The sequence below is a fragment of the Pinus tabuliformis genome, chromosome 8 (genome assembly GCF_031772625.1).
Source record: "Pinus tabuliformis cultivar Carrire ecotype Pingquan chromosome 8, CPIR1, whole genome shotgun sequence".
Classification (NCBI taxonomy): Eukaryota; Viridiplantae; Streptophyta; class Pinopsida; order Pinales; family Pinaceae; genus Pinus; species Pinus tabuliformis.
The window spans coordinates 1,691,372,747-1,691,384,945 of NC_142294.1; the positions used below are offsets into that span (position 1 = coordinate 1,691,372,747).

Sequence of the window (12,199 nt, forward strand, 5' to 3'; positions counted from 1 at the left end):
TGAAAGAGAAGTGCATATATACGCTGGCACGAAGAGTTTCAGGTGCGCCGGTACGCAGGAACAGAGGGGTTGCGGGTGCGGAGGTCCGCAGGCAGTTCAATGGACACAGAGCATAGGTAAGCAGGTGAGCAATTGAGTACAGTGCGTACATAAGCAGGTGAGCAGTTGACTACAATGCGTACGTAAGCAGGCGAGCAGTTGAGCAGAGTGCGTACTGTAAGCAGGCAGTACATGGGTGAAGCTGCTTACTTCTCTTAAAATCTTTGTTTATCATTTTTATGATCTGGGTTGTTGAAGTGATGTTTAGTTCTGGTATTATGTTCAGATAACAGCAGTGATTGAGTGAATGATTATGATTAACTTCAGTTTTGTTGGATGAATGGATCGGTTTAAAATGACTTATCTTCATGTGATCTGATGTACTAGATCTGGTTGATAACTCTCATAATATCATTGTATATGTATGGATCTTGTGATTGGGTGATTCAAAAGGTTGTTTGATTATGAGCTTCAAAGTTGTTGTTGGGTCCAGTATGAAAATTGGATGAAATGTGGCCTTTCAGATTATGTGTTGTGCTTAAGTGTATCCAATCTGAAAATTGATGAAACGTGGTACCTGGAAGAGAGAAGATTGTAGGCCAGCGGCTACGTACTAGTATCTAAGCTAGTACAAAAGCTAAGGGAGATCTTTGGAGCATTGTAGCAGGTAGCAGCCTGCGTACTAGTAAATGGATCGGCTAGTACAAGAGCAAAGGGGGTTGTAGCTCCCGTACTGGTATAAGACTGCACCAGTACAAATATTGTAAAAGGATTTTCTTATTCAGAAGAAGATTGCGATGACTTGCAGCGGGTGGTTTTCTTCTGCATTGGGTTTCCACCTTATATCATGGTGTTCATGTGTGTGCCTTATGTGTGATGATCTATTCTATGTTACTGCATTTGTTAACTGATAATATGGTTGATAAAGTTCTAATGCACTCATTGAAGATTAATTAACTTAATCATAAGGAGTTGTGGAAGTAGCATATATGAATCTGATTATGGAAATGAAAAAGTTTTATTAATGTGATAATACTGATTCACCCCCCCCCCTCTCAGTATTATTTCCAACAGTAGTATCATTTTCAATAACAATTTTGAGATAATAATAATTATTTAATTAATCAACTAACTAATTTTAATTTTATAAAAAAAATAGGAAGATAAATGGGAAAACAAGAAAAATCTAGGAAGAAAGAGCAGGGATCCAACACTTGCTAATGCTCCAACCATTGTCTATGTTCAGATTAACGGGCCTTTGTTCGATCTCTAAGGCCTCTCTGAATTTTCGATGATGAAAGTGGTCAATCCTAGTGATAACCTTTGTCTCTTTTATGCAAATGTGATGATTGGTTTTTTCCGCATGTTCAGCCAATGCGGAGGAGTGAGACCTTCCATGCTTTATGTCTGCAGCATGCTCACAAATCCTTTGATTTATTGACCGACCAGTCTCACCAATATAAGGAGTCCCACATGAACAAGGAATCATATAAACACCCTTCCCATCCTTAGGGTTAATAGGGTCCTTGGCCGAATGAAGAGAATTTCGAATAGTGCGAAGGGGTCAAAAAGAAGAAGGAATATTATGTTTTTTCAGGATCCTCGCGATTTTATCTGAGGTCCCTTTAATATAAGGAAGATGAACTCCGTAAGATCTGATTCCTCATCTTGTCCTGAAGATGAACCACATTGATTGGTTCGAAATGCATCGACGAGATTTTATTTTATGTGATTTTTACCGAAAATGTTGTTACAATTACATTCTTATTACTAACAAAATATATATAAAGAAAACCAACTTAATGTGCTTATATGATGTAAGGCATCTATATATGGCTACCTGATAGACTAATTTTTGCTACAATTTTAATTTTTTATAGGTTACGATTAGATGTACATAGTCACAAAATGGATAAGATGTATATCTCAGATATGGTTACAGGACATACAATGCTATGTTGATCATAGATTTAAATTGTATTAGCTATCAAGAGGAATGAATAAGAACGTGTCATATATTGTATCTATAAACATTGTTTTACTAATAGAAAATATGTTGGTTTTTTTCTTATTGAAAAAAAAAAAAAAAAAAAAAACTTACAACTTGCAACTTTCTTTTTGTAAATTAATGCTTTGTAATGTCAAAAAATCGGGATTACATAGTTTTTCCAAAATGCACCCTGAGGATTTTAATCCTCCTCAAACCATTACCATTAGTTGGCTTACATATTTCCATACAACCCTGGATACAAAATTCACAAGACTAAACACCACACCATGGCCACAAAATTCATAAGATTGAACACTACACCATGACCAACACAGAGTAATAAAAACTAAGTACATCATAAAGCCGAAAGCCCTTTTGACTAGGAAAAACCAAAACAAAAAGAACATAGAACTACAAATCCAACCACTAAGAACATTAACCATTATCTGAAGAAGATATTGTTGCTGGTACCCTCACGCTCAAATCTGGAGGATCTAGCAAATTTCCACTATCAAATTCACATTTGCAATGTGCCCCTCCACATGGGCAAGGCAAGAATCAATCTTGTCCAAGCATACGCATTGATTCATGAGCATTCTTTTTTTGTCCTCTAAGACCGCTCCACTTGCTTGTCTTTCAGGAACAAACCCAACAATGTCTTCATTTGTTAATGCAGGGCCACTGAGCTCTGATATTGCTTCTTCCTACCCCTTGTGTGCCCAATTTTAAGAAGCCAAGTCAACATATCCTCTAAGATTTCTAAATCTAAGTGGGATTGTCTCTCCACACCAGCTTGAGTCTAAATTTTGTGAATTTCCTTCCTTGTTTCTAGCAGAATTGCGTTGAAGTAAGTGGCAGCCGAGTCATGAGAGAAAAGCCTCACTCCTCTCTACCCTCTTGGACCATTGCTCCCTCTCCCTACCTACAATGATTTCGTTGATGTGACGGCATGACAAAGACCGGGAGGGTGCACCTGGAGTACCTACTATGTATACCTATGCCTGCAAAAAACAAGAGAAAAGACCAGACACATACATCCCAGAACCAAAGCTCCAACCCACTATATCATCCCCAATGCTCATGACACAGACCTTAGACTCAATAGAAGCACCAAAGTATTGGACAGAGGTTGTAGTGGCCTCTACAGAGGGTCCATTCTCCAACACCATTAAACAAATACTCATATTCACACAAAACATAAGATCCTTAACACAAAAGACTCTCAAACACCCAAGAAAACCAACCCATAGGAGCCCTTCAACCCACATTGAACAATTCACGTGACAACAAACACCATTATTTACACAAATTATATCCCACGCCCTAGACATTACCAATTGACAGAAACCCAAGAACAAAGGATGCGAAATGGTTGCCAAGCCAACCAAAAGGCTCTCATGCCTTCAAAAAATTCCATGTATACCCATAACTTAACAATGCAAATTTAGTTTTTGAATAAGAAAACTTCATAAAACAACATCTCTAATGTATTCAATCAAAGATGCAAATTTATCATAAAGTTTATAGTATTCTAATGTTGAAATAAGTTTTTTTATGATGGATATATTTAAGAAGGTAAAGTAGTGTTATCATACAAACATTTGTGTGAAAGATACTTTAAAATGCTAAAAAAGTAATTAACCTCATTTTTGTGTTTAAAACGCCTTGGGAACCAACAAGGTGCGATTTCCATAATTTTAAGTCAAATATACTCTCACATATTCGTAATTTGGGATTTTGTTCCACATTAGTCCTCCATTTCTCCCTCTTGAAACCAAAAATTGCCTTCTCACATATAACCAACATTCATTCATTAAAGAACATAAATCAACAAAAGATTCCAAGGCTTCCAAAAACCATAGAGAGTCGATGACATCAATCATGACAATATTTATGTTGACTTCTTGATGAGAAAAGAAAGCCTATACTTTCTTCATATGACTATTATTGTTTTGGATGTCACACATTTGCACAAAAAAGAATAGACAATCCTATTGTCACTATTAAGAATAGACAATCCAATTAAAAGCATTTGATTTTACCTCACAAAGGAATACCAAAAGTGTTGACTTTGTATATATCCTATTAAACAAGCCTAAAATCAAAATTACTTTGCAAATCATAAGAAAATGTTAGTGAAAGCATGTTCATTGTTAGCTTCAATATGTTCCTCCATAGATTATCTCTTGAGCCAAGCATTCCATTTCCACATTTCCAAGGGCTTGTTGAACAAACTCTTCTTCATTTCCCTCATCTGGAGATGACCCAATCGACATCCTTTCAAAGAAGTTGTTGATTACAAACTCCTTACCAAATTAATAACCAAATGATACATCTTGTTGCATTGTGCCTCCAAATTTTCTATCTATCTTTTCTACTATATCATTATTTCAAGAATTTTTGCATACCATTATTTTAATTTCTTGTCAACATGGCATTCTACTTGAAACAAGAAAGATGGAAGCCTAATTGCAAAACAAAAGGCTCTCATGCCTCCAAAAAATATCCATGGATACCCATAACTTAACAATGTAAATTTAATTTCTGAAGAAGAAAACTTCATAAAACAACATCTCTAATGTATTCAATCAATAATGCAAATTTATCGTAAAGTTTATAGTATTCTAATGCTGAAATAAGTTTTTTTATGATGGATATATTTACGAAGGTAAAATAGTGTTATCATCCAAACAATTGGGTGAAAGATACTTTAAAATCCTAAAATAGTAATTAACCTCATTTTTGTATTTAAAACACCTTGGGAACCAACAAAGTGTGATTTCCATCATTTTAAGTCAAAAATACTCTCACATATTCGTAATTTGGGATTTTGTTTCACATTAATCCTCCATTTATTCCTCTTGAAACTAACAATTGCCTTCTCACATACAACCAACATTCATTCATTAAACAACATAAATCAACAAAAGATTTAATGGTTCCAAAAAATGGCATCAACATGACAACATTTATGATGTTTTCTTAATGAGAAAATAAAGCCTATACTTTCTTCATGTGACTAAAAATTATTTTGGATGTCCCACATATTGCCACTACAAATTACATCTTCAAAGTGATATAAGAAATATCAAGTGATATCTTCAGCCATAATTCAAGGACGAAACATTTATTCATTCTCATGGTAAGTTATGTTTACTTATCAAAAGAAACACGCAATAACCCATACCTTCTTCATATGACTAAGATAATATTGAAGGTGTCACTCACTTGCACAAAACTGAATAGACAATCTTATTGTCACCACAAATTACATCTTCAAAGTGACACAAGAAACATAAAGTGATGACTCCAACCATGCTTCAAGGAAGAAGCATTCGTTCCTTCCAATGGCAAGTAATACTTATCTTCTGCATTGTTGAAGATCATATTTAGCTTTGTTCTGACTATTAATTAATGTGATAGGGAAATGAAACATTTGAAAGAAATAAGCCATATGCATTACAAATAAATGTTATCAAAATTGGACCAATCATCAAACCTGTAGGCTTCTTGGACTGGGAATCGATTGGAACTGGACCAAAACTGGTGAAAAAAAACTGGACCAAAAAACCGGTTAACCAAAAACACATTTAACATTCAAACTTAAACAAACATACAAAAAACGTAATGTGCATCCATATGAATCCAAACCATTTATACACGAATAAACAAATGTTCTCATTTATATAGCTTGTAAGGGTGCAAATAACCAAAATAACACTGAGTGCAATCCATCTCTGAACTGAAAATACATCAACAAAAAGGCCCTAGATGGCCTCTAACATTAAAAAAAAAAAAACATGCTACAACCAATACATACATATCATCAAAATCTTTGCCTATATTGGAATCTTCGTCATCAATATCACCCTCTAAGCATTAAAATAAGATAGAAAATGCTTAGAATGTCAATTCAAGATTTTGTTTGAGTGATGGGTACATTTTTAGTAGGATCATGATAGAGGAGTTCAACAAATTACAATCAATGCCACTAACATCAAGATACATAGAGGGATTGGTGCTTTGGATTATATGCTAGTTCCATACCCTCGTACATGACAAAATCCAATCGAAACATTGCAATCCCCAAATCCTGAAATCCTATAAAACTGTTTAGTCTCCTAGATTTTGAGTGGGATCTAAATTTCTACTTTCTCCACTCAATGAGTTTGGAACTACTCTCAAACACCCCGAGTCATTTCATGGTAACGTTAAAAATTTAAGTAAGATGATGAATATAACATTACCATGAATTGCATAGCAATAGCAAGGCCATAGGCTTGAATATTAGAAATTTGGTCAAAAAATAGGCTTCTCCAGTGATAAATCATTACTTTAAAAAAAATGGTTGTTTTCAAAGGGTCCTTGATAGCATTGTACAAGACCGATCCGTACAAGAATCAGTTGATTGTTTTTAAAGGGTCCTTGATAGCATTGTACAAAACCGATCCGTACAAGAATCGGTTGATTGTTTTCAAAAGGTCCTTGATAGCAAGGTTGGAATTTGACGGGCATTTTGCCCGTCAGAAGCCATTTTAATCGTTAAATATGTTGAAAAATTTTAAATGACCGTCTGGCATAACATGGTATGAAGAGTGAAGAACGTGTTTTTAATGGCTTATAATATTTTGAAAATGTTATTAATATCTTATCTGGACATTTTGCTCCTAGAAACTTCACGATATTAGAATAGAATATAAGTCTCTATCCTAAATAAGAAATTGAGGTATGTCCTGTACTCTGAGTGGGCGATGAGTTTGATCATCAATAATAGTCGAAGATTTGAACTTGAAGTGAGTTTTCATGATGAATTAACTTGATGTAAATGGATTGGTATGGTTTATACTTACAATTATAAAGAGTACACAAAATTAATATTATTTCCAAATTAATCAATTGGTTTACATTTTAGAAACCTTAAATAGTACTCTAATCATACTTATAATTAAAGAATTGAATTTTTCAGTCATGATTATTTTTAAATGTTATTTTTTAATAGTTGTTTTTAAATGCTATTTTTATATTTATTTTATAAAAATATATTAGTTTTGTTTTGAATATATATATAATAATTATTTTTTATATGTGGTGTGTACTATATTTATATTTAGAAAAGTGTTTATTTATGAGTTATTTTTTGTTTAATTTATTAATAAATATAATCATTATTTTTTTTTTTTGTGTTTGATATAGAAAATTAAAATTTAGAAAAATGTTTATTTTATATATGTATTTTTTTAAATTTTATATGACGATTATTATTAACTATTTTAATTTTTAGTTTTTTTAGAATTAAGTAATTTATTTTTTAATTAAATTGTAATTTTGTGTTGTTTAAATTACTTTTTTCAATGTATAAATCAATTTAGTAGGTTTAAAAATCTCTCAAATATTAAACAATTAGAATTTAATAAACAAAATTCTTGTTTTCTTTATGATTTAGTTAAAAACATATTTGAAATATATTTAGTGAATTGCTCTCCATAATAATTTAATATTTTTGTCTATTTTTTTCTTTTTTAACGTATTATTCCACAAAACCATGACCCTCCATAAGCCATAATGCAGGTTGACTCACCATAGTTATTCTAGAAAACCATGACCCTCGAATTACCCTGAAATGCCTCTACATCTACGTCCATTAACTTGTTTCTTTGTCTCATAAACTCAAACTCTTAGCCAAACAAAAACGATTTTAAGACATACTCTAAACCTAAAAAAATGTCAATAATTCCAGTTTACAAACACAATTATTTTATAAAATTTGTAAAATTTGTGTATATATTTAACTAATGTCGTGATTTTAAGACATACTCTAGACCTAAAAAAATTTGTCATTAATTCCACTTTATAAACACAATCTTTTATAAAAATTGTAAAATTTGTGTATATATTTAACTAATGTCATTGTTTGTGTTTTACTCTATCCATCACTGACAATGTGTTTTATGACAGGCCTATTTGAAATGTTTTTTTCATGATGAGATCTCATTGGGTGCTCGATCTAGTATGATTTAATTCTCGTAGGTGTCACCTAGACGTTCACTATGTTTTTTTCGTAATGAAATCTCATTGGGTGCTCGATCTAGTATGATTTAATTCTTGTAGGTGTCACCTAGATGTTCACTATGTTCACCTTAGGGAAAAGGGGAAAAAAATACATATTTCATACTCTTTGGAAGGAATGTCATTCAATAAATCACAATTTGTTTGATTAGGGTAAGTTGGATTAGAATCCAAGTCCAAATAGTTTCCTTGAAATTCAATGAACATGCATTTATCTCTTATGCAAAAATCATTAACAATCCCACTTGAATGAAACAAACAGTCATTTCTTGAGTGTGCTAGTACATCATCATGAAAGTTATCATATGTCACGTGTCACCTATGGAACAATGGAAGTGTCAATTCAACTACAGTCTGCACCAGATCTTTAGTATCTCAACATCACTTAAAAGCTTTGAAAGATCGGCTCATGAAGAACAACATCTACTACCACTTATGAAATATTAAAACACTTTTAATACATTGTGGTTGGTTGACTTCAAACTCTCCCTCATGGACCTCCATATTGATTCCATGTTATTATGATTGTGGAGACGGTAGGGGGATATACCATCTTATAGTTTTACTTTTTTGGTCATCTTACATGTCACATAAGATCTCCTTAGTCATATCTTATATATACAAATGCTATGGCATGTCCTGGTCTAGGACATTTGATTTCAGAGTTATGAATATTTTATTGTGAGTGTTCCATATAATTTCAAACCAAGATTCAGAATTCAATAAATCATTTGTTTGTTATGGTCATTTTGTTTTTTCTTATCTTATCATAAAAATGTGAAACTTTTTTAACATAACTGTGTTATTGAAACTTGAAAAGTAATTTTTTAATAAAACCTTTATTGGTAAAGGGTTAATTTATTATAAAAGCATCACTCTTGAAGGGAAAAATTTTAAACAACGGTTTTTGAAAGGAAGAATAAAGACCTAAAACGTCGAAAAAATGTATATGACGGGTAAAGAGAAATCGAAATTCCAACCCTGCTTGATAGCATTGTACAAGACCGATCCATACAAGAATGGGCTGATTTAGTACCGAACCAGCCAAAAACCGTATGGTTCACCGGACCAAAACAGTTTTGCCCTCCAACTAGTTGAACTGGCCAGTTCTGACTGGTTTGGTCTAGTTCTGATAATATTGTTATAAATTAGACTACTTTCAAGACACAGTCAAAATGCAGCATGCACTTTATATCTCAAAGACTCAAACATCTTATAAGGATACATATAAGAGTAGCTCTTAGATGTGCCACTAAAACTCTTGTCACAAAGGTATGAATACCTAAATAGGAGAAAAGGAATAAAAACTATAACTATAGCACTTCACCCACAGAAAATGTAGAAATATAGGCTGGCATGCAGCAAGGAAACTATAGAAGCACATTAAACATTGTCAACATGAAAGCCAGATCATGTAAACGATATACTCCCAATTGGATAAAGAAAAAATGAAGGTAAAAGATATACTCCCAATTCGATAAAGAAAAAATGAAGGACAGGATGGAAGAAACATGCAAAATATTACTAGACCAAGAAGATCAAGATCAAGGAACAACTTGGTGTGCGAATGATCCTCTAAGAAACAATGGAGGACAGGATGGAAGAAACATGCAAAATCTTACTAGACCAAGAAGATCAAGGAACAATTTGATGTGTGAATGATCCTCTCCTTAGAATTACGGTATGTACATGTCATGACAAATTCCCTGTCAGTGTCTTTATGTAGAACTGAGATTCTAGTTGACCATGCCTTTCGATGAATAGAATTTCCCTTTGGGTTTTTTGGACAAAGCAGGAGTGAATGAAGAAACACACAAAATCGTACAGGTTATAAGGGTACACCGAGACGATCAAGGAACAATTTGGCGAGGGAATGCTCCTCTTCTTAGAATTATGGTATGTACATGTCACGACAGATTTTTGTCAGTGATCTTTACAATGACCACACCTTTTCAGAAACATACTTTCCCTCTAGGTTTTGCTCGACGGCGATTGCAAAGTTGGAGGCCCTGTGTTTGGGCATCCAGGTGGAATGGAGACGAAATTGAACCTGCCTGCCCTTGTTACCAATGCAAAAACGTCGACTGAAAGAAAGGGACCAGTCTCTACATGATGTCCTCTTCGATTGAGACACTTAACCATGTCAGTTTGTAGATCAATATGATTGCTCCAAGATCTAAGAAGACAGAGATCAAGATAATAGTTGTTTTAGCAGTTACAATTTGGACAGCAGAGTCTAAATATTGAAGTATTTGAATATGTCTAATAAAAAATTGCATTGTAACCAATACACGTCTGGACACTTATTAGTCCTTATGCTATACTATAACAGGTACGAAGCACTACCCAAACATACTTTCCAGAAATGGCTGCTGGAATTGAGGGATGGAACCAGATGCTAAACAATGTCTTATTTATTGCTTGTTGCTAATGCTAGCCAAAATTGAACCTGCCTGTCCTTGCTACCCATGTAAAAACGTCAATTGAAAAAAAGGGCCCTGACTCTAAATGATGTTCTCTTTGATTGAGACGCTTAGCCATGTCAACTTGTAAATCAAGATGATTGCTACAAGATCTAACAAGACATAGATCAAGATAATAGTTGTTTTACCTATTACAATTTGAACAGAAGAGCCTAAATATTCAAGTATTTGATGATGTCTAATATGAAAATGCATCGTAAGTAATACATGCCATGAGACTTATTAGTCCTCTTCGTATATTGTAACAGGTACAAAGCACTACCCAATAGATCTCGTAAGTAATACATGCCATGAGACTTATTAGTCCTCTTCGTATACTGTAACAGGTACAAAGCACTACCCAATAAATCTAGCATCCGGAAAAGTAACACATGTCACAAATTATTTCACACGGATTCAAGAATCGCGCATTCAAAACCATAAGAAAAAAAAAAAGCATGCCAAAGCAAGCTGCAAACAAATCTCAGTTTGGGACATAAAATTGCCAGAGGTACCGATCACAAAGAGAATTGGCCTGCCTAATTGGTATGCCAGACAAAATGGAAATTTTATAAAATTTCCAAGGCAAAATAAAGGTCATGCAATTAACAACAATAATAGCCAAATAGTACGAACAGTTAAACAGCAATTGCTTACAGGAGAAGTAATCCGGTGGGAAACCAACACTACTCCGAGGGAAGGGATCACTGGTGCGTGACTAGAAAGACCTTGCCAACAAGGGTTTTATATAAGACCCGTGCATTGGAACTAACGTACCAGTTGAGGATGATAGAATTTAAAGATGGCACCATAGTTGCACGGTCCTTCTCATTCTGCATGCAGTAAATAATGATAAGGGCAAGAATGCATGGGCAAATTATCCTTTTAAGAAATGCCATAATAGGATGTAATCAAACCTAAAGATAGCACATGCCACAAATGGTTAGAGTTGAAGGAAGCTGTGGATGCAAGAAAGCCGGTTGAGTAATCTTTAGAAACAATATTAATGGCAGGGCTATATTTCTCCTGGCATTCATTATAGAACTCAGGTTGCATTTCAAATCAAAACCACGTGCAGAACATAACTTATGCAATGGGTAAAAAGACAAATGCGATAATAAAAGGGAAAATCTCGGCATTAAATGTAAATGAGATCACTAAATTGATGCAAACAAAAAGATCCACTACAAACCGAGAGCAGTGAGCGGTCCAAGACATTCATACCTACCCATCCTGAACTTCGTTCTTTGTATGGAATTTCCATGTGGCACCCAATTTGCAAGTTCTCGTCTGGATTATATAAAATTACAATATGATAGGTCATACCTACCAATCCTGAACTTCGTTCATTGTATGGAATTTCCATGTTTCACCAAATTTGCAAGTTCTCGTCTGGATTATATAAAATTACAATATGATAGGATAGGACAAGAACACAAAAAAATCCAGAAATTATATCTTTCTTTATTGGAATTCTCACATTTCAATAAGAATCCTATGATGTAAAATAATAAAATTGGATTTCATTTTGAGAAGACAACAGATCAATAGCTGATCAATACCTGTCATTCCTGTTGACTAATTCTTCAAGGACACTTATCTTTAATTCTTGTAGATGTTGCTCCCTGGCATTTCACATTAA

At 33.8% G+C, this 12,199-nt stretch overlaps 1 protein-coding gene across 1 annotated transcript in view; it reads right to left on the reverse strand.

Moving 5' to 3' along the window:
• LOC149242763 (uncharacterized) overlaps positions 1 to 12,199 on the reverse strand; it is a 51,030-nt gene that overhangs the window by 34,602 nt on the left and 4,229 nt on the right. The window lies entirely within an intron of this gene.